This window comes from Pseudophryne corroboree, unplaced genomic scaffold (genome assembly GCF_028390025.1).
Source record: "Pseudophryne corroboree isolate aPseCor3 unplaced genomic scaffold, aPseCor3.hap2 scaffold_1021, whole genome shotgun sequence".
NCBI lineage: Eukaryota > Metazoa > Chordata > Amphibia > Anura > Myobatrachidae > Pseudophryne > Pseudophryne corroboree.
Window position 1 is genome coordinate 125,164 of NW_026967648.1, and position 20,054 is coordinate 145,217.

General features: G+C 47.7%; 13 non-coding genes and 5 pseudogenes across 13 annotated transcripts; 3 read left to right on the forward strand and 15 right to left on the reverse strand.

Moving 5' to 3' along the window:
- Positions 1 to 1,754: 1,754 nt before the first annotated feature.
- LOC134987935 (U1 spliceosomal RNA) lies at positions 1,755 to 1,918 on the reverse strand. Its single transcript, XR_010193478.1, has one exon. It is a non-coding gene; the product is annotated as a U1 spliceosomal RNA (small nuclear RNA).
- Positions 1,919 to 2,893: 975 nt separating this feature from the next.
- On the reverse strand, positions 2,894 to 3,057 carry LOC134987960 (U1 spliceosomal RNA). Its single transcript, XR_010193500.1, has one exon. It is a non-coding gene; the product is annotated as a U1 spliceosomal RNA (small nuclear RNA).
- A 671-nt stretch (positions 3,058 to 3,728) lies between these two features.
- LOC134987848 (U1 spliceosomal RNA) lies at positions 3,729 to 3,891 on the reverse strand. The gene has a single exon (XR_010193404.1). It is a non-coding gene; the product is annotated as a U1 spliceosomal RNA (small nuclear RNA).
- Positions 3,892 to 4,043: 152 nt separating this feature from the next.
- LOC134987813 (U1 spliceosomal RNA) lies at positions 4,044 to 4,207 on the reverse strand. The gene has a single exon (XR_010193382.1). It is a non-coding gene; the product is annotated as a U1 spliceosomal RNA (small nuclear RNA).
- A 701-nt stretch (positions 4,208 to 4,908) lies between these two features.
- On the reverse strand, positions 4,909 to 5,043 carry LOC134987858 (U1 spliceosomal RNA; annotated as a pseudogene).
- A 152-nt stretch (positions 5,044 to 5,195) lies between these two features.
- LOC134987965 (U1 spliceosomal RNA) lies at positions 5,196 to 5,359 on the reverse strand. The gene has a single exon (XR_010193506.1). It is a non-coding gene; the product is annotated as a U1 spliceosomal RNA (small nuclear RNA).
- Positions 5,360 to 7,720: 2,361 nt separating this feature from the next.
- Positions 7,721 to 7,876, forward strand: LOC134987881 (U1 spliceosomal RNA). Its single transcript, XR_010193425.1, has one exon. It is a non-coding gene; the product is annotated as a U1 spliceosomal RNA (small nuclear RNA).
- Positions 7,877 to 8,550: 674 nt separating this feature from the next.
- Positions 8,551 to 8,714, forward strand: LOC134987818 (U1 spliceosomal RNA). Its single transcript, XR_010193386.1, has one exon. It is a non-coding gene; the product is annotated as a U1 spliceosomal RNA (small nuclear RNA).
- A 152-nt stretch (positions 8,715 to 8,866) lies between these two features.
- On the forward strand, positions 8,867 to 9,029 carry LOC134987826 (U1 spliceosomal RNA). Its single transcript, XR_010193394.1, has one exon. It is a non-coding gene; the product is annotated as a U1 spliceosomal RNA (small nuclear RNA).
- A 3,304-nt stretch (positions 9,030 to 12,333) lies between these two features.
- On the reverse strand, positions 12,334 to 12,497 carry LOC134987811 (U1 spliceosomal RNA). Its single transcript, XR_010193380.1, has one exon. It is a non-coding gene; the product is annotated as a U1 spliceosomal RNA (small nuclear RNA).
- A 691-nt stretch (positions 12,498 to 13,188) lies between these two features.
- Positions 13,189 to 13,330, reverse strand: LOC134987833 (U1 spliceosomal RNA; annotated as a pseudogene).
- Positions 13,331 to 13,482: 152 nt separating this feature from the next.
- LOC134987888 (U1 spliceosomal RNA) lies at positions 13,483 to 13,646 on the reverse strand. Its single transcript, XR_010193432.1, has one exon. It is a non-coding gene; the product is annotated as a U1 spliceosomal RNA (small nuclear RNA).
- A 691-nt stretch (positions 13,647 to 14,337) lies between these two features.
- Positions 14,338 to 14,479, reverse strand: LOC134987834 (U1 spliceosomal RNA; annotated as a pseudogene).
- Positions 14,480 to 14,631: 152 nt separating this feature from the next.
- LOC134987899 (U1 spliceosomal RNA) lies at positions 14,632 to 14,795 on the reverse strand. Its single transcript, XR_010193443.1, has one exon. It is a non-coding gene; the product is annotated as a U1 spliceosomal RNA (small nuclear RNA).
- Positions 14,796 to 15,487: 692 nt separating this feature from the next.
- On the reverse strand, positions 15,488 to 15,629 carry LOC134987835 (U1 spliceosomal RNA; annotated as a pseudogene).
- A 152-nt stretch (positions 15,630 to 15,781) lies between these two features.
- Positions 15,782 to 15,945, reverse strand: LOC134987911 (U1 spliceosomal RNA). The gene has a single exon (XR_010193455.1). It is a non-coding gene; the product is annotated as a U1 spliceosomal RNA (small nuclear RNA).
- A 692-nt stretch (positions 15,946 to 16,637) lies between these two features.
- On the reverse strand, positions 16,638 to 16,779 carry LOC134987836 (U1 spliceosomal RNA; annotated as a pseudogene).
- A 152-nt stretch (positions 16,780 to 16,931) lies between these two features.
- LOC134987922 (U1 spliceosomal RNA) lies at positions 16,932 to 17,095 on the reverse strand. Its single transcript, XR_010193466.1, has one exon. It is a non-coding gene; the product is annotated as a U1 spliceosomal RNA (small nuclear RNA).
- Positions 17,096 to 20,054: the final 2,959 nt, after the last annotated feature.

Here is a 20,054-nt window from a genome sequence, read left to right on the forward strand (position 1 = left end):
AAGAGCATACGCATGTGCCTGCATTTTCTGCGGCACCCCGCAGAGAATGCGATCGCCTCTGCCTGTCAATCGGGGCGGGGGGGGGGGAGAGGGGGGTCAACAACACTCCATTTCCAAGTCAGGGATGGAGCGGTGCGGGGGCAAGGCTTCAAAATGGGGTCTGCAGCGGAGGAGACACAGGGGGCGTGGTCACAGCGGCTGTATGACATCACATTCAGCCGCTGTGATCACAAAAATGGTGGCGGCTTCCTGCGCGCACATACAGTCTGCACCAGCAGGAGGCTACACCATTTTTTATGATCACGCTGAACTGCAGTGCGACTGCAATTACAGCATGGTCAAGAATGGAGGCGTCATGCTGGGTGGCCATGCCCTGTCACTGTGCAGGAGCCAGCACCGCACACACACTAGTCCCCGGGTGCAGCCCCCAACCCCCGGGACACCCGGAGCAACAAAATGTAGATTCAGGCCACCAGGCCACGCCCCTACCTATGAAACCATGCCTCCTTTTTACCATTGCACTGCTTATCTGCGCGCACTGCATTACAATCTCCCTCGCCACCTCTCTGGGTGTCACCAGTGATAGTGACACCTCTGCCATGCTTGTAGCAGCTGGTCCTAAGATCTACGCCTCAAGCCCTGAGTGTTTGCCCTTGTGACTTGTTGATCATCATAGCGAAGCAGATGCTTACAGAAAACTGCAGGGGCTTAGATTGAAAATAAAAAAATTGATGGGTATAAGGTAGAGAGGAGCGGGTTCGGTTCTCCGAGAACCGAATTCCCGACGAACTCCACGTGGTTTACACTGGTCCGAGGCAGGCTCGGTTGTTCCCGCCTGACTCGGAAAACCTGAACAAGGGAAAATGTCATCATCCCGCTGTCGGATTCTCGCGAGATTCGGATTCCATATAAAGAGCTGCGCGTTGCCGCCATTTTTACTCGTGCATTGAAGAGAGAGCGGAGAGGACGTGGCTATGTTCTCTCAGTGGAAATCTCAATATCAGTGCTCAGTATCAGTGGTTACTTATTGCTGCTCAGTAATACTAGTAGTGTGTCTCTCCTGCTCAGTGTCAGTTCTCAGTAGTATCCTCATCAGTGCTCAGTATCACTGCTCATTGTCTTGTGCTGCATTGTGGTGCTCAGCATACTACAGTACATTACTAATAGTCCAGTGCTGCATCTTGCTGCTCAGTGTCAGTTCTAGTATCCTCATCAGTGCTCACTATCACTGCTCATTACATTGTGGTGTTCTGTATACTACAGTAACATAGTAATATAGTAACATATAGTAACATAGTTTTTGAGGTTGAATAGAGGCAAATTGCCCATCGTGTTCAACCTGTTTTAAGTTGTGATGATTCTACATACTTGCTGAATAATGTTTTATGACTAGTTAGCTACTATAACTCATGTTACCCCCGGATTAACCATGTTGATATTTTAAGTATTATAACCTTGGATAGCTTTTTCATTCAGAAATGTATCCATTCCTTTTTTAAATCCAATTACAGAGTCCGCCATTACCACCTTCCCTGGCAGGGAATTCCACATCCTGATTGCCCTAACAGTGAAGATCATAGTATCTCACCTGGCAGGTAAGTAGGAGTTGGGCTAGAGCTGTGGAGGATTGCTACTCGGGCACCCCCTGTCAAGTGAAGGAGATTCAACTGAGGCAGCACAAGGGAACTCTCGAAAGAAGAACAAGGCTAGAGGAAGATCTGAGACAAAGAAATCTGACTTTTACCAGAGCTGACCAGAGGAAAGCACAAACACAGTCCCCCACTACCACAAATAATGCAGTCGAGTTTCCCACATTTGGGGAAATCACAGGGGTCAGCATACCCAGAGTGCAATGAATGAACCTCACCCTGGGAGAACAATCTTCATGACCATGGTATCGCCTATGCAAAATAAGTATGATTTGGGATAGGGCTGGGGAGGGCCGCTGCTCAGGCACATCTCTGTCAAGTAAAGGAGATTCAACTGAGGCAACACAAGGGAACTCTCATCTGGGGACAACAACTGCAGGGAGAACACATATTTTCAGATGAACATGGGAGGGCAGAAGGCTGCCTAATACTGAAGCACCCCCAAACAACAAACCAAATGCAACTACTAGTGCAAGCATTCCTGGGGGAAGGCCTGCAGCAGATGGATTTGCATATGGTGATGTCATCCAAGCAGTGGGTCAAAGTTGGCTTCAACCCTCGTCTGCATATGAAAATAAAAAAGGGGTGTGCAGGGCATGGCGGCCTTTTGCGGCGCTTGGATGACCCCTAGTTCGCATTAAACACCTCCACCTTCCTTCGGTGTGGGGCTCATGTTGGCTATGCCCCAGCCCCTGAAGCATTCAAGCTGATTTCTTGCAGCAGCTGGGCACTGTAACAGCTCCAGAGCTGCTCTGTAAAGCAAGTAAAAGGGTGTGGGCCCTGCAGCACTACCTGTAGTTTGCATTGTGCGTTGGAAGGCACAAAGAAAGCAGACGGGAGAAGTCAGGATAGTGCACAAGGGCATAGAAGGGAGCGGCTCAAGAAAAGAGAAGTGGAAACAGACAGCAAACTAGGCTGGAGAGAGACCTGAGACAAAGAGATCTGAATTATACGAGAGCCGACCAGAGGAAACACAAATTATGTAATCAAGTGTCCCACATTTGGGGAACACGTAGGAGCAGCACACCCAGAGTGCATTGCCCTGGGAGAAGCACCTTCCTGATCATAGTATCTCACCTGGCAGGTAAGTAGGAGTTGGGCTAGAGCTGGGGAGGGTCGCTGTTCGGGCACCCCCCTGTCAAGTGAAGGAGATCCAACTGAGGCAGCACAAGGAAACTCTCAAAAAAAGAACAAGGCTAGAGGTAGATCTGAGACTAAGAAATCTGACTTTTACCAGAGCTGACCAGAGGAAAGCACAAACACAGTCCCCCACTACCACAAATAATGCAGTCGAGTTTCCCACATTTGGGGAAATCACAGGGGTCAGCATACCCAGAATGCAATGAATGAACCTCACCCTGGGAGAACAATCTTCATGACAATGGTATCTTCTATGCAAAATAAGTATGATTTGGGATAGGGCTGGGGAGGGCCGCTGCTCAGGCACATCTCTGTCAAGTAAAGGAGATTCAACTGAGGCAGCACAAGGGAACTCTCATCTGGGGACAACAACTGCAGGGAGAACACATATTTTCAGATGAACATGGGAGAGCAGAAGGCTGCCTAATACTGAAGCACCCCCAAACAACAAACCAAATGCAACAACTAGTACAAGCATTCCTGGGAAAAGGTCTGCAGAAGACGGATTTGCATACGGTGATGTCATCCAAGCAGTGGGCCAAAGTTGGCTGGAACCCTCATCTGCATATGAAAAGAGAAAAGGGGTATGCAGGGCATGGCGGCCTTTTGCGGCGCTTGGATGACCCTTAGTTTGCATTAAACACCTCCACCCTCCGTCGGTGTGGGGCTCATGTTGGCTATGCCCCAGCCCCTGAAGCATTCAAGCTGATTTCTTGCAGCAGCTGGGCACTGTAACAGCTCCAGAGCTGCTCTGAAAGGCAAGTAAAAGGGTGTGGGCCCTGCAGCACTACCTGTAGTTTGCATTGTGCGTTGGAAGGCACAAAGTAAGCAGACAGGAGAAGTCAGGAGAGTGCACAAGGGCATAGAAGGCAGCGGCTCAAGAAAAGAGAAGTGGAAACAGACAGCAAACTAGGCTGGAGAGAGACCTGAGACAAAGAGATCTGAATTATACGAGAGCCGACCAGGGGAAACACAAATTATGCAGTCAAGTTTCCCACATTTGGGGAAATCGCAGGAGCAGCACACCCAGAGTGCAATGGGTGAGCCTTGCCCTGGGAGAAGCACCTTCATGATCATAGTATCTCACCTGGCAGGTATGTAGGAGTTGGGCTAGAGCTGGGGAGGGTCGCTGCTCGGGTACCCCCCTGTCAAGTGAAGGAGATCAAACTGAGGCAGCACAAGGAAACTCTCAAAAAAAGAACAAGGCTAGAGGAAGATCTGAGACAAAGAAATCTGACTTTAACCAGAGCTGACCAGAGGAAAGCACAAACACAGTCCCCCACTACCACAAATAAAGCAGTCAAGTTTCCCACATTTGGGGAAATCACAGGGGTCAGCATACCCAGAATGCAATGAATGAACGTTACCCTGGGAGAACAATCTTCATGACAATGGTATCTCCTATGCAAAATAAGTATGATTTGGGATAGGGCTGGGGAGGGCCGCTGCTCAGGCACATCTCTGTCAAGTAAAGGAGATTCAACTGAGGCAGCACAAGGGAACTCTCATCTGGGGACAACAACTGCCGGGAGAACACATATTTTCAGATGAACATGGGAGGGCAGAAGGCTGCCTAATACTGAAGCACCCCAAACAACAAACCAAATGCAACAACTAGTACAAGCATTCCTGGGGGAAGGTCTGCAGAAGACGGATTTGCATACAGTGATGTCATCCAAGCAGTGGGCCAAAGTTGGCTGGAACCCTCATCTGCATATGAAAAGAGAAAAGGGGTATGCAGGGCATGGCGGCCTTTTGCGGCGCTTGAATGACCCTTAGTTCGCATTAAACACCCCCACCCTCCTTCGGTGTGGGGCTCATGTTGGCCATGCCCCAGCCCCTGAAGCATTCAAGCTGATTTCTTGCAGCAGCTTGGCACTGTAACAGCTCCAGAGCTGCTCTGTAAGGCAAGTAAAAGGGTGTGGGCCCTGCAGCACTACCTGTAGTTTGCATTGTGCATCGGAAGGCACAAAGTAAGCAGACAGGAGGAGAAGTCAGGATAGTGCACAAGGGTGTAGAAGGGAGGGGCTCAAGAAAAAAGAAGTGGAAACAGACAGCAAACTAGGCTGGAGAGAGACCTGAGACAAAGAGATCTGAATTATATGAGAGCCGACTAGGGGAAACACAAATTATGCAGTCAAGTTTCCCACATTTGGGGAAATCGCAGGGGCAGCACACCCAGAGTGCAATGGGTGAGCCTTGCCCTGGGAGAAGCAACTTCATGATCATAGTATCTCACCTGGCAGGTAAGTAGGAGTTGGGCTAGAGCTGGGGAGGGTCGCTGCTCGGGCACCCCCCTGTCAAGTGAAGGAGATCCAACTGAGGCAGCACAATGGAACTCTTGAAAGAAGAACAAGGCTAGAGGAAGATCTGAGACAAAGAAATCTGACTTTTACCAGAGCAGACCAGAGGAAAGCACAAACACAGTCCCCCACTACCACAAATAATGCAGTCGAGTTTCCCACATTTGGGGAAATCACAGAGGTCAGCATACCCAGAACGCAATGAATGAACCTAACCCTGGGAGAACAATCTTCATGACCATGGTATCTCCTATGCAAAATAAGTATGATTTGGGATAGGGCTGGTGAGGGCCGCTGCTCAGGCACATCTCTGTCAAGTAAAGGAGATTCAACTGAGGCAGCACAAGGGAACTCTCATCTGGGGACAACAACTGCAGGGAGAACACATATTTTCAGATGAACATGGGAGGGCAGAAGGCTGCCTAATACTGAAGCACCCCCAAACAACAAACCAAATGCAACAACTAGTGCAAGCATTCCTGGGGGAAGGCCTGCCGCAGATGGATTTGCATATGGTGATGTCATCCAAGCAGTGGGTCAAAGTTGGCTTCAACCCTCGTCTGCATATGAAAAGAGAAAAGGGGCATGCAGGGCATAGCGGCCTTTTGCGGCGCTTGGCTGACCCCTAGTTCGCATTAAACACCTCCACCCTCCGTCGGTGTGGGGCTCATGTTGGCTATGCCCCAGCCCCTGAAGCATTCAAGCTGATTTCTTGCTGCAGCTGGGCACTGTAACAGCTCCAGAGCTGCTCTGTAAGGCAAGTAAAAGGGTGTGGGCCCTGCAGCACTACCTGTAGTTTGCATTGTGCGTTGGAAGGCACAAAGTAAGCAGACAGGAGAAGTCAGGAGAGTGCACAAGGGCATAGAAGGCAGCGGCTCAAGAAAAGAGAAGTGGAAACAGACAGCAAACTAGGCTGGAGAGAGACCTGAGACAAAGAGATCTGAATTATACGAGAGCCGACCAGGGGAAACACAAATTATGCAGTCAAGTTTCCCACAGGAGTATATAGGATACGACCCAGTGGTACCTGACGACATAGATACTAACAGCTATTTAATAACATTACGCTAGAAAGTGATTATTAGCAACATATATATCTATATAAACAACCCCGCCAGGGTTGTGCCTTCAAAAATAATCACACACGGACACGCTTTTTAAACCTTTTTTTCACATCTCTTTATTCTTCTTATGCACATGTATGTTAGTTCTGTGATTTTAACCTTTATGTTTCACTGCAGTTTGGGATAATAATATTAATATTTATCCAATTTTAATACATACTTAATAAAGGTTATATTTTATGATTCATTCATTCTGTCCAGTGCGTCAACAGTGCAGATTTCTTCTTGTTTTTTCTCCCAAATTCTATAACAATGACAGTAAATGTTGTTTCTTTTCAAACATAACTTTCTTGACCATGCTTCTTTCTTGAAAGATCTGGGAGCACATGGAAAACAGTACAAACCATGCAGTATCACAAGAGCCTTTATTTGATCTTTCATGAAGATAGAGCAGAATTGAGGACACGTCAACAATTTCTGCCGAAGGTGGTTCATCTTTCCACATGGTGCCTTTGGCCACTGACACCTTCGTTGAGTCAAAGTCTCTGGCTGTGGTCAGAACTTTGAAAATTTATGTCACCAGAACGGTTCAGATTAGGAAAACAGAGGCTCTGTTTGTCCTGTATGCTCCCAACAGGATTGGGTGTCCTGCTTCCATGTAGACCATTATGCGCTGGATCTGTGGTAAGATTCAGCATGCTCATTCCACGGCAGGATTGCCGTTACTGAATTAGGTGAAGACCCATTCTACTAGAAAGGTGGGTTCATCCTGGGCAGCTGGTCAGGGAGTCTCGGCATTGCAACTTTGCCGAGCAGCTATTTAGTAAACACTTTTGCTAAGTTTTAAAAGTTGTAGAGTAAAGGAGATTCAACTGAGGCAGCACAAGGGAACTCCCATCTGGGGACAACAACTGCAGTGAGAACACATATTTTCAGATGAACATGGGAGGGCAGAAGGCTGCCTAATACTGAAGCACCCCCAAACGACAAACCAAATGCAACAACTAGTACAAGCATTCCTGGGGGAAGGTCTGCAGAAGACGGATTTGCATACAGTGATGTCATCCAAGCAGTGGGCCAAAGTTGGCTGGAACCCTCATCTGCATATGAAAAGAGAAAAGGGGTATGCAGGGCATGGCGGCCTTTTGCGGCGCTTGGATAACCCTTAGTTCGCATTAAACACCCCCACCCTCCTTCGGTGTGGGGCTCATGTTGGCCATGCCCCAGCCCCTGAAGCATTCAAGCTGATTTCTTGCAGCAGCTTGGCACTGTAACAGCTCCAGAGCTGCTCTGTAAGGCAAGTAAAAGGGTGTGGGCCCTGCAGCACTACCTGTAGTTTGCATTGTGCATTGGAAGGCACAAAGTAAGCAGACAGGAGGAGAAGTCAGGATAGTCCACAAGGGTATAGAAGGGAGGGGCTCAAGAAAAAAGAAGTGGAAACAGACAGCAAACTAGGCTGGAGAGAGACCTGAGACAAAGAGATCTGAATTATATGAGAGCCGACCAGGGGAAACACAAATTATGCAGTCAAGTTTCCCACATTTGGGGAAATCGCAGGGGCAGCACACCCAGGTGAGATACTATAATCAGGACGGTGCTTCTCCCAGGGCAAAGCTCACCCATTGCACTCTGGGTGTGCTGCTCCTACGATTTCCCCAAATGTGGGACACTTGACTGCATAATTTGTGTTTCCTCTGGTCGGCTCTCGTATAATTCAGATCTCTTTGTCTCAGGTCTCTCTCCAGCCTAGTTTGCTGTCTGTTTCCACTTCTTTTTTCTTGAGCCCCTACCTTCTATACCCTTGTGCACTATCCTGACTTCTCCTCCCGTCTGCTTACTTTGTGCCTTCCAATGCACAATGCAAACTACAGGTAGTGCTGCAGGGCCCACACCCTTTTACTTGCCTTACAGAGCAGCTCTGGAGCTGTTACAGTGCCCAGCTGCTGCAAGAAATCAGCTTGAATGCTTCATGGGATGGGGCATGGCCAACATGAGCCCCACACCAAAGGAGGGTGGGGGTGTTTAATGCGATCTAGGGGTCATCCAAGCACCGCAAAAGGCTGCCATGCCCTGCACGCCCCTTTTCTCTTTTCATATGCAGATGAGGGTTGAAGCCAACTTTGACCCACTGCTTGGATAACATCACCATATGCAAATCCATCTGCTGCAGGCCTTCCCCCAGGAATGCTTGCACTAGTTGTTGCATTTGGTTTGTTGTTTGGGGGTGCTTCAGTATTAGGCAGCCTTCTGCCCTCCCATGTTCATCTGAAAATATGTGTTCTCCCTGCAGTTGTTGTCCCCAGATGAGAGTTCCCTTGTACTGCCTCAGTTGAATCTCCTTTACTTGACAGAGATGTGCCTGAGCAGCGGCCCTCCCCAGCCCTATCCCAAATCATACTTATTTTGCATAGGAGACACCATGGTCATGAAAATTGTTCACCCAGGGTGAGGTTCATTCATTGCATTCTGGGTATGCTGACCCCTGTGATTTCCCCAAATGTGGGAAACTCGCCTGCATTATTTGTGGTAGTGGGGGACTGTGTTTGTGTTTTCCGCTGTTCAGCTCTGGTAAAAGTCAGATTTCTTTGTCTCAGATCTTCCTCTAGCCTTGTTCTTCTTTCGAGAGTTCCATTGTGCTGCCTCAGTTGGATCTCCTTCACTTGACAGGGGGGTGCCCGAGCAGCGACCCTCCCCAGCTCTAGCCCAACTCCTACTTACCTGCCAGGTGAGATACTATGATCTTGAAGGTGCTTCTCCCAGGGCAAGGCTCACCCATTGCACTCTGGGTGTGCTGCCCCTGCGATTTCCCCAAATGTGGGAAACTTGACTGCATAATTTGTGTTTCCCCTGGTCGACTCTCGTATAATTCAGATCTCTTTGTCTCAGGTCTCTCTCCAGCCTAGTTTGCTGTCTGTTTCCACTTCTCTTTTCTTGAGCCGCTCCCTTCTATGCCCTTGCGCACTATCCTGACTTCTCCCGTCTGCTTACTTTGTGCCTTCCAACGCACAATGCGAACTACAGGTAGTGCTGCAGGGCCCACACCCTTTTATTTGCCTTACAGAGCAGCTCTGGAGCTGTTACAGTGCCCAGCTGCTGCAAGAAATCAGCTTGAATGCTTCAGGGGCTGGGGCATAGCCAACATGAGCCCCACACCAAAGGAGGGTGGAGGTGTTTAATGCGAACTAGGGGTCATCCAAGCGCCGCAAAAGGCCGCCATGCCCTGCATAACCCTTTTCTCTTTTCATATGCAGATGAGGGTTCCAGCCAACTTTGGCCCACTGCTTGGATGACATCACCGTATGCAAATTCGTCTCCTGCAGACCTTCCCCCAGGAATGCTTGTACTAGTTATTGCATATGGTTTGATATTTGATGGTGCTTCAGTATTAGGCAGCCTTCCGCCCTCCCATGTTCATCTGAAAAGATGTGGTCTCCCTGCAGTTGTTGTCCCCAGACGAGAGTTCCCTTGTGCCTCCTCAGTTGAATCTCCTTAACTTGACGGGGGAGGGGCTTGCCCGAGCAGCCACCCTCCCCAGCCCTATCCCAACTCATACTTATTTTGCATATGAGATCTCTATATCATGAAGATTGTTCTCACAGGGTGAGGTTCATCCATTATATTTTAAAATAGGAAGGTTCAAATTACATATTTGAATTGCATCTATGTGCTGGATTCAAATGTCCCCCCCCCCTTCCTTTCTCAATTGTGCCCGTCAGCAGCTATTCTAAGGTTGCTGCCAATGGGTGTGACACATTAATTTCTTCTGTGGGGTACACTGGACTCCACAAGGATTCACATTGGGGTGTAGAGTAGGATCTTGATCTGAGGCACCAACCGGCTCAAAGCTTTTGACTGTTCCCAAGATGCTCAGCGCATTCTCCTCTATAACCCCGCTTCCATGAACAGGGAGCTCAGTTTGTAGTTGGTGCCTTCAGTAGCAGGCCACTTAACAGGGGCCTGCCTCAGGCAGCCTATTCTTAGCTATAAATTTTGACAAGAAAATAAGAACTTTTTTTATGAGAATCTACAAGGGCTGCAGCAGGCTAGGTCTAATAGACATCTTTACTGCAGCTTCATCACTCCCAGCGGCGCTGTATACTCCCGTGCCCTGGTTGCTGGATCACTGCAGCGGAGGCTCCGGTTTCTTCCTAAGGTCAGTCACACACACACCGCCCTTCCGGATCACGAGGCCGCTGATGAGGGGGAGCGTGGCCGTAGGGGGTGGACCGTGTGCGCACTGGCGTGGACACTGATTACTGGGCAGCCGCTCCACAAGCCACCAGGTACAGTTAAGGAGCACAGGTCTGGGGGTTTTTCTCCCATATTAAACCAATTTTGTACTGCCCGCAGCGCATTGTGATAGGTAATAGGGCCTGATTCAGGTTGGGTTGCAATCACAATAAGCGATCCAACTGCAAAAATTGCTAAGAGCATACGCATGTGCCTGCATTTTCTGCGGCACCCCGCAGAGAATGCGATCGCCTCTGCCTGTCAATCGGGGCAGGGGGGGAGAGGGGGGTCAGCAACACTCCATTTCCAAGTCAGGGATGGAGCGGTGCGGGGGCAAGGCTTCAAAATGGGGTCTGCAACGGAGGAGACACAGGGGGCGTGGTCACAGCGGCTGTATGACATCACATTCAGCCGCTGTGATCACAAAAATGGTGGCGGCTTCCTGCGCGCACATACAGTCTGCACCAGCAGAAGGCTACACCATTTTTTATGATCACGCTGAACTGCAGTGCGACTGCAATTACAGCATGGTCAAGAAGGGAGGTGTCATGCTGGGTGGCCATGTCCTGTCACTGTGCAGGAGCCAGCACCGCTCACACACTAGTCCCCGGGTGCAGCCCCCAACCCCCGGGACACCCGGAGCAACAAAATGTAGATTCAGGCCACCAGGCCACGCCCCTACCTATCAAACCATGCCTCCTTTTTACCATTGCGCTGCTTATCTGCGCGCACTGCATTACAATCTCCTTCGCCACCTCTCTGGGTGTCACCAGTGATAGTGACAGCTCTGCCATGCTTGTAGCAGCTGGTCCTAAGATCTACGCCTCAAGCCCTGAGTGTTTGCCCTTGTGACTTGTTGATCATCATAGCGAAGCAGATGCTTACAGAAAACTGCAGGGGCTTAGATTGAAAATAAAAAAAATTATGGGTATAAGGTAGAGAGGAGCGGGTTCGGTTCTCCGAGAACCGAATTCCCCACGAACTCCACGTGGTTTACACTGGTCCGAGGCAGGCTCGGTTGTTCCCGCCTGACTCGGAAAACCTGAACAAGGGAAAATGTCATCATCCCGCTGTCGGATTCTCGCGAGATTCGGATTTCATATAAAGAGCTGCGCGTTGCCGCCATTTTTACTCGTGCATTGAAGAGAGAGTGGAGAGGACGTGGCTATGTTCTCTCAGTGGAAATCTCAATATCAGTGCTCAGTATCAGTGGTTACTTATTGCTGCTCAGTAATACTAGTAGTGTGTCTCTCCTGCTCAGTGTCAGTTCTCAGTAGTATCCTCATCAGTGCTCAGTATCACTGCTCATTGTCTTGTGCTGCATTGTGGTGCTCAGCATACTACAGTACATTACTAATAGTCCAGTGCTGCATTTTGCTGCTCAGTGTCAGTTCTAGTATCCTCATCAGTGCTCACTATCACTGCTCATTACATTGTGGTGTTCTGTATACTACAGTAACATAGTAATATAGTAACATATAGTAATATAGTTTTTGAGGTTGAAAAGAGGCAAATTGCCCATCGTGTTCAACCTGTTTTAAGTTGTGATGATTCTACATACTTGCTGAATAATGTTTTATGACTAGTTAACTACTACAACTCATGTTACCCCCGGATTAACCATGTTGATATTTTAAGTATTATAACCTTGGATAGCTTTTTCATTCAGAAATGTATCCATTCCTTTTTTAAATCCAATTACAGAGTCCACCATTACCACCTTCCCTGGCAGGGTATTCCACATCCTGATTGCCCTAACAGTGAAGATCATAGTATCTCACCTGGCAGGTAAGTAGGAGTTGGGCTAGAGCTGTGGAGGATTGCTGCTTGGGCACCCCCTGTCAAGTGAAGGAGATCCAACTGAGGCAGCACAAGGGAACTCTCGAAAGAAGAACAAGGCTAGAGGAAGATCTGAGACAAAGAAATCTGACTTTTACCAGAGCTGACCAGAGGAAAGCACAAACACAGTCCCCCACTACCACAAATAATGCAGTCGAGTTTCCCACATTTGGTTAAATCACAGGGGTCAGCATACCCAGAATGCAATGAATGAACGTCACCCTGGGAGAACAATCTTCATGACCATGGTATCTCCTATGCAAAATAAGTATGATTTGGGATAGGGCTGGGGAGGGCCGCTGCTCAGGCACATCTCTGTCAAGTAAAGGAGATTCAACTGAGGCAGCACAAGGGAACTCTCATCTGGGGACAACAACTGCAGGGAGAACACATATTTTCAGATGAACATGGGAGGGCAGAAGGCTGCCTAAAACTGAAGCACCCCCAAACAACAAACCAAATGCAACTACTAGTGCAAGCATTCCTGGGGGAAGGCCTGCAGCAGATGGATTTGCATATGGTGATGTCATCCAAGCAGTGGGTCAAAGTTGGCTTCAACCCTCGTCTGCATATGAAAAGAAAAAAGGGGTGTGCAGGGCATGGCGGTCTTTTGCGGCGCTTGGATGACCCCTAGTTCGCATTAAACACCTCCACCCTCCTTCGGTGTGGGGCTCATGTTGGCTATGCCCCAGCCCCTGAAGCATTCAAGCTGATTTCTTGCAGCAGCTGGGCACTGTAACAGCTCCAGAGCTGCTCTGTAAAGCAAGTAAAAGGGTGTGGGCCCTGCAGCACTACCTGTAGTTTGCATTGTGCGTTGGAAGGCACAAAGTAAGCAGACGGGAGAAGTCAGGATAGTGCACAAGGGTATAGAAGGAGGGGCTCAAGAAAAAAGAAGTGGAAACAGACAGCAAACTAGGCTGGAGAGAGACCTGAGACAAAGAGATCTGAATTATATGAGAGCCGACCAGGGGAAACACAAATTATGCAGTCAAGTTTCCCACATTTGGGGAAATCGCAGGGGCAGCACACCCAGAGTGCAATGGGTGAGCCTTGCCCTGGGAGAAGCATCTTCATGATCATAGTATCTCACCTGGCAGGTAAGTAGGAGTTGGGCTAGAGCTGGGGAGGGTCGCTGCTCGGGCACCCCCCTGTCAAGTGAAGGAGATCCAACTGAGGCAGCACAAGGGAACTCTCGAAAGAAGAACAAGGCTAGAGGAAGATCTGAGACAAAGAAATCTGACTTTTACCCGAGCTGACCAGAGGAAAGCACAAACACAGTCCCCCACTACCACAAATAATGCAGTTGAGTTTCCCACATTTGGGGAAATCACAGGGGTCAGCATACCCAGAATGCAATGAATGAACCTAACCCTGGGAGAACAATCTTCATGACCATGGTATCTCCTATGCAAAATAAGTATGATTTGGGATAGGGCTGGGGAGGGCCGCTGCTCAGGCACATCTCTGTCAAGTAAAGGAGATTCAACTGAGGCAGCACAAGGGAACTCTCATCTGGGGACAACAACTGCAGGGAGAACACATATTTTCAGATGAACATGGGAGGGCAGAAGGCTGCCTAATACTGAAGCACCCCCAAACAACAAACCAAATGCAACAACTAGTGCAAGCATTCCTGGGGGAAGGCCTGCAGCAGATGGATTTGAATATGGTGATGTCATCCAAGCAGTGGGTCAAAGTTGGCTTCAACCCTCGTCTGCATATGAAAAGAATAAAGGGGTGTGCAGGGCATGGCGGCCTTTTGCGGCGCTTGGATGACCCCTAGTTCGCATTAAACACCTCCACCCTCCTTCGGTGTGGGGCTCATGTTGGCTATGCCCCAGCCCCTGAAGCATTCAAGCTGATTTCTTGCAGCAGCTGGGCACTGTAACAGCTCCAGAGCTGCTCTGTAAAGCAAGTAAAAGGGTGTGGGCCCTGCAGCACTACCTGTAGTTTGCATTGTGCGTTGGAAGGCACAAAGTAAGCAGACGGGAGAAGTCAGGATAGTGCACAAGGGTATAGAAGGAGGGGCTCAAGAAAAAAGAAGTGGAAACAGACAGCAAACTAGGCTGGAGAGAGACCTGAGACAAAGAGATCTGAATTATATGAGAGCCGACCAGGGGAAACACAAATTATGCAGTCAAGTTTCCCACATTTGGGGAAATCGCAGGGGCAGCACACCCAGAGTGCAATGGGTGAGCCTTGCCCTGGGAGAAGCATCTTCATGATCATAGTATCTCACCTGGCAGGTAAGTAGGAGTTGGGCTAGAGCTGGGGAGGGTCGCTGCTCGGGCACCCCCCTGTCAAGTGAAGGAGATCCAACTGAGGCAGCACAAGGGAACTCTCGAAAGAAGAACAAGGCTAGAGGAAGATCTGAGACAAAGAAATCTGACTTTTACCCGAGCTGACCAGAGGAAAGCACAAACACAGTCCCCCACTACCACAAATAATGCAGTTGAGTTTCCCACATTTGGGGAAATCACAGGGGTCAGCATACCCAGAATGCAATGAATGAACCTAACCCTGGGAGAACAATCTTCATGACCATGGTATCTCCTATGCAAAATAAGTATGATTTGGGATAGGGCTGGGGAGGGCCGCTGCTCAGGCACATCTCTGTCAAGTAAAGGAGATTCAACTGAGGCAGCACAAGGGAACTCTCATCTGGGGACAACAACTGCAGGGAGAACACATATTTTCAGATGAACATGGGAGGGCAGAAGGCTGCCTAATACTGAAGCACCCCCAAACAACAAACCAAATGCAACAACTAGTGCAAGCATTCCTGGGGGAAGGCCTGCAGCAGATGGATTTGAATATGGTGATGTCATCCAAGCAGTGGGTCAAAGTTGGCTTCAACCCTCGTCTGCATATGAAAAGAATAAAGGGGTGTGCAGGGCATGGCGGCCTTTTGCGGCGCTTGGATGACCCCTAGTTCGCATTAAACACCTCCACCCTCCTTCGGTGTGGGGCTCATGTTGGCTATGCCCCAGCCCCTGAAGCATTCAAGCTGATTTCTTGCAGCAGCTGGGCACTGTAACAGCTCCAGAGCTGCTCTGTAAAGCAAGTAAAAGGGTGTGGGCCCTGCAGCACTACCTGTAGTTTGCATTGTGCGTTGGAAGGCACAAAGTAAGCAGACGGGAGAAGTCAGGATAGTGCACAAGGGTATAGAAGGGAGGGGCTCAAGAAAAAAGAAGTGGAAACAGACAGCAAACTAGGCTGGAGAGAGACCTGAGACAAAGAGATCTGAATTATATGAGAGCCGACCAGGGGAAACACAAATTATGCAGTCAAGTTTCCCACATTTGGGGAAATCGCAGGGGCAGCACACCCAGAGTGCAATGGGTGAGCCTTGCCCTGGGAGAAGCATCTTCATGATCATAGTATCTCACCTGGCAGGTAAGTAGGAGTTGGGCTAGAGCTGGGGAGGGTCGCTGCTCGGGCACCCCCCTGTCAAGTGAAGGAGATCCAACTGAGGCAGCACAAGGGAACTCTCGAAAGAAGAACAAGGCTAGAGGAAGATCTGAGACAAAGAAATCTGACTTTTACCAGAGCTGACCAGAGGAAAGCACAAACACAGTCCCCCACTACCACAAATAATGCAGTTGAGTTTCCCACATTTGGGGAAATCACAGGGGTCAGCATACCCAGAATGCAATGAATGAACCTAACCCTGGGAGAACAATCTTCATGACCATGGTATCTCCTATGCAAAATAAGTATGATTTGGGATAGGGCTGGGGAGGGCCGCTGCTCAGGCACATCTCTGTCAAGTAAAAGAGATTCAACTGAGGCAGCACAAGGGAACTCTCATCTGGGGACAACAACTGCAGGGAGAACACATATTTTCAGATGAACATGGGAGGGCAGAAGGCTGCCTAAAACTGAAGCACCCCCAAACAACAAACCAAATGCAACTACTAGTGCAAGCATTCCTGGGGGAAGGCCTGCAGCAGATGGATTTGCATATGGTGATGTCATCCAAGCAGTGGGTCAAAGTTGGCTTCAACCCTCGTCTGCATATGAAAAGAAAAAAGGGGTGTGCAGGGCATGGCGGCCTTTTGCGGCGCTTGGATGACCCCTAGTTCGCATTAAACACCTCCACCCTCCTTCGGTGTGGGGCTCATGTTGGCTATGCCCCAGCCCCTGAAGCATTCAAGCTGATTTCTTGCAGCAGCTGGGCACTGTAACAGCTCCAGAGCTGCTCTGTAAAGCAAGTAAAAGGGTGTGGGCCCTGCAGCACTACCTGTAGTTTGCATTGTGCGTTGGAAGGCACAAAGTAAGCAGACGGGAGAAGTCAGGATAGTGCACAAGGGTATAGAAGGGAGGGGCTCAAGAAAAAAGAAGTGGAAACAGACAGCAAACTAGGCTGGAGAGAGACCTGAGACAAAGAGATCTGAATTATATGAGAGCCGACCAGGGGAAACACAAATTATGCAGTCAAGTTTCCCACATTTGGGGAAATCGCAGGGGCAGCACACCCAGAGTGCAATGGGTGAGCCTTGCCCTGGGAGAAGCATCTTCATGATCATAGTATCTCACCTGGCAGGTAAGTAGGAGTTGGGCTAGAGCTGGGGAGGGTCGCTGCTCAGGCACCCCCCTGTCAAGTGAAGGAGATCCAACTGAGGCAGCACAAGGGAACTCTTGAAAGAAGAACAAGGCTAGAGGAAGATCTGAGACAAAGAAATCTGACTTTTACCAGAGCTGACCAGAGGAAAGCACAAACACAGTCCCCCACTACCACAAATAATGCAGTTGAGTTTCCCACATTTGGGGAAATCACAGGGGTCAGCATACCCAGAATGCAATGAATGAACCTAACCCTGGGAGAACAATCTTCATGACCATGGTATCTCCTATGCAAAATAAGTATGATTTGGGATAGGGCTGGGGAGGGCCGCTGCTCAGGCACATCTCTGTCAAGTAAAGGAGATTCAACTGAGGCAGCACAAGGGAACTCTCATCTGGGGACAACAACTGCAGGGAGAACACATATTTTCAGATGAACATGGGAGGGCAGAAGGCTGCCTAATACTGAAGCACCCCCAAACAACAAACCAAATGCAACAACTAGTGCAAGCATTCCTGGGGGAAGGCCTGCCGCAGATGGATTTGCATATGGTGATGTCATCCAAGCAGTGGGTCAAAGTTGGTTCAAACACCTTTGCAAAGTTCTATAAGTTTGATACCCTGGCTGAGGAGGACCTCCTGTTTGCTCAATCGGTGCTGCAGAGTCATCCGCACTCTCCTGCCCGTTTGGGAGCTTTGGTATAATCCCCATGGTCCTTACGGAGTCCCCAGCATCCTCTAGGACGTAAGAGAAAATAAGATTTTAAACCTACCGGTAAATCTTTTTCTCGTAGTCCGTAGAGGATGCTGGGTGCCCGTCCCAAGTGCGGTCTACTTCTGCAAGACTTGTATATAGTTATTGCTTACATAAGGGTTATATGTTAGTTTTCATCGGTCTTGGACTGATGCTATGTTGTTTTCATACTGTTAACTGGGTAGTATATCACAAGTTATACGGTGTGATTGGTGTGGCTGGTATGAATCTTGACCTTGGATTAACAAAAATCCTTTCCTCGTACTGTCCGTCTCCTCTGGGCACAGTTTCTCTAACTGAGGTATGGAGGAGGGGCATAGAGGGAGGAGCCAGTGCACACCCAGATCTAAAGTCTTTCTTAAAGTGCCCATGTCTGCTGCGGAGCCCGTCTATCCCCCATGGTCCTTACGGAGTCCCCATCGTCCTCTACGGACTACGAGAGAAAAAAATTACCGGTAGGTTTAAAATGTTATTTTTTTCTCTGCAACCCACTGCTAAATTGTGCTTCCTAGCTGTTTTTTATAAAATCACTTAATTAAATCTAACTCTGATTACGTCAGAGAAGGCCAGGTACCCTACACCATAAGAGGGGGTTTGAAATTTTGACTTGTCTACTTAAAGATCACCAAAATCTGATGACAAGGTCAATTACATCCCTGGGTGGGATTGAACCACCAACCTTTTGGTTAATAGCCCATGTAAGTGCAAGAAATCCTGAAGCACTCACTCATCATGGGAAAGTACCAATGTGTTTCTTACAAAAATTCTCCAGATTATTGACTTTTTAAAGTTTTTCTAGGAAACGTTCTAGATGAATGATTATTAGCCTTTGTCAGTATTGACTTTTGCAAGGTGTCTCTGTGGCGCAATCGGTTAGCATGTTTGGCTATTAACCAAAAGGTTGGTGGTTCAATCCCACCCAGGGATGTAATTGACCTTGTAATCAGATTTTGGTGATCTTTAAGTAGACAAGTCAAAATTTCAAAAAAAAACCCTTATGGTGTAGGGTACCTGGCCTTCTCTGATGTAATCAGAGTTAGATTTGATTAAGTGATTTTATAAAAAAACAGCTAGGAAGCACAATTTAGCAGTGGGTTGCAGAGAAAAAAAAATATGCTGGCAGAAAAGTCCAATTGAGTGATTAAACAGCTCTTCATTTTCTGATTTTATGTTTATGCTAACAAATTTGCTCTCTGAAAAGTGTCCACAAAGCCAAGTCTCTGATTAACACCTTTGTAGGAATGGTTTTTCACCTATTACTGAAATAAACTTGCTTCATTGGAAAGGCATCAAAGATGCATCCTCATTTCAATGTCTACTGAAATAATACAGGTTGACACCAGGAAACGTCACTGCATCCTTGCTGCTTCCTCATGGGGAAGTCTGTTTAATGTGAAAACAAGGTGATATCTAATCAGCACACAGGTAAGGAATTAAGAAAATCTTTCTTTATGGGTGAAGATGTTTCTCACAAATTGTTGTCCCAATGCATCATTGAAATTCAAGATGGAAGATGATTTTCATATATCACTTGTACATTTTGCATTGCTCTTCTGGTGACAATGTAGTTTGTTTTTGTCAATTACCATTTCAGTAATAGGGTAAAGAAAATTAAGTGGATTTTTTAAAGAAAACAATGCTGTCAATATACTATTAAAACAAATTAAAATGATAAAAGTTATTGTACTTTAAGTAAAAATAAAAGAGCCAAAATATCAATCCCAGTTTTTGATTACTTTAATTATAAAAAAAAAAATGCACATAGCAGAGGATAGTTTCGATCAATCAACCTCTGGGTTATGGGCCCAGCATGCTTCCATTGCACTACTATGCTGCTCATGGAAGTGTAAGAGATCCTGAAGACTTAATTGATTAAAGGCCTAAAAGTACTGGACTATAAGGAAAGACTTACTAGGCTGAATATTTATACACTAGAAAAGAGGTGCCTAAGAGGAGATATTATTAATATCTTCAAATATGTAAAGATACATAACAAAGAGTTATCAGAGGAATTATTTATTAAAAGAACACGTGGTCACTCGCTGCGACTGGAGGAAAGTTCAGAATGCAATGGAGGAAAGGTTTCTTCACTGTTAGGGCAATCAGGATGTGGAATTCCCTGCCAGGGAAGGTGGTAATGGCGGACTCTGTAATTGGATTTAAAAAAGGAATGGATACATTTCTGAATGAAAAAGCTATCCAAGGTTATAATACTTAAAATATCAACATGGTTAATCCGGGGGTAACATGAGTTATAGTAGCTAACTAGTCATAAAACATTATTCAGCAAGTATGTAGAATCATCACAACTTAAAACAGGTTGAACACGATGGGCAATTTGCCTCTATTCAACCTCAAAAACTATGTTACTATATTACTATGTTATTGTAGTATACAGAACACCACAATGCAATGAGCAGTGATAGTGAGCACTGATGAGGATACTAGAACTGACACTGAGCAGCAAGATGCAGCACTGGACTATTAGTAATGTACTGTAGTATGCTGA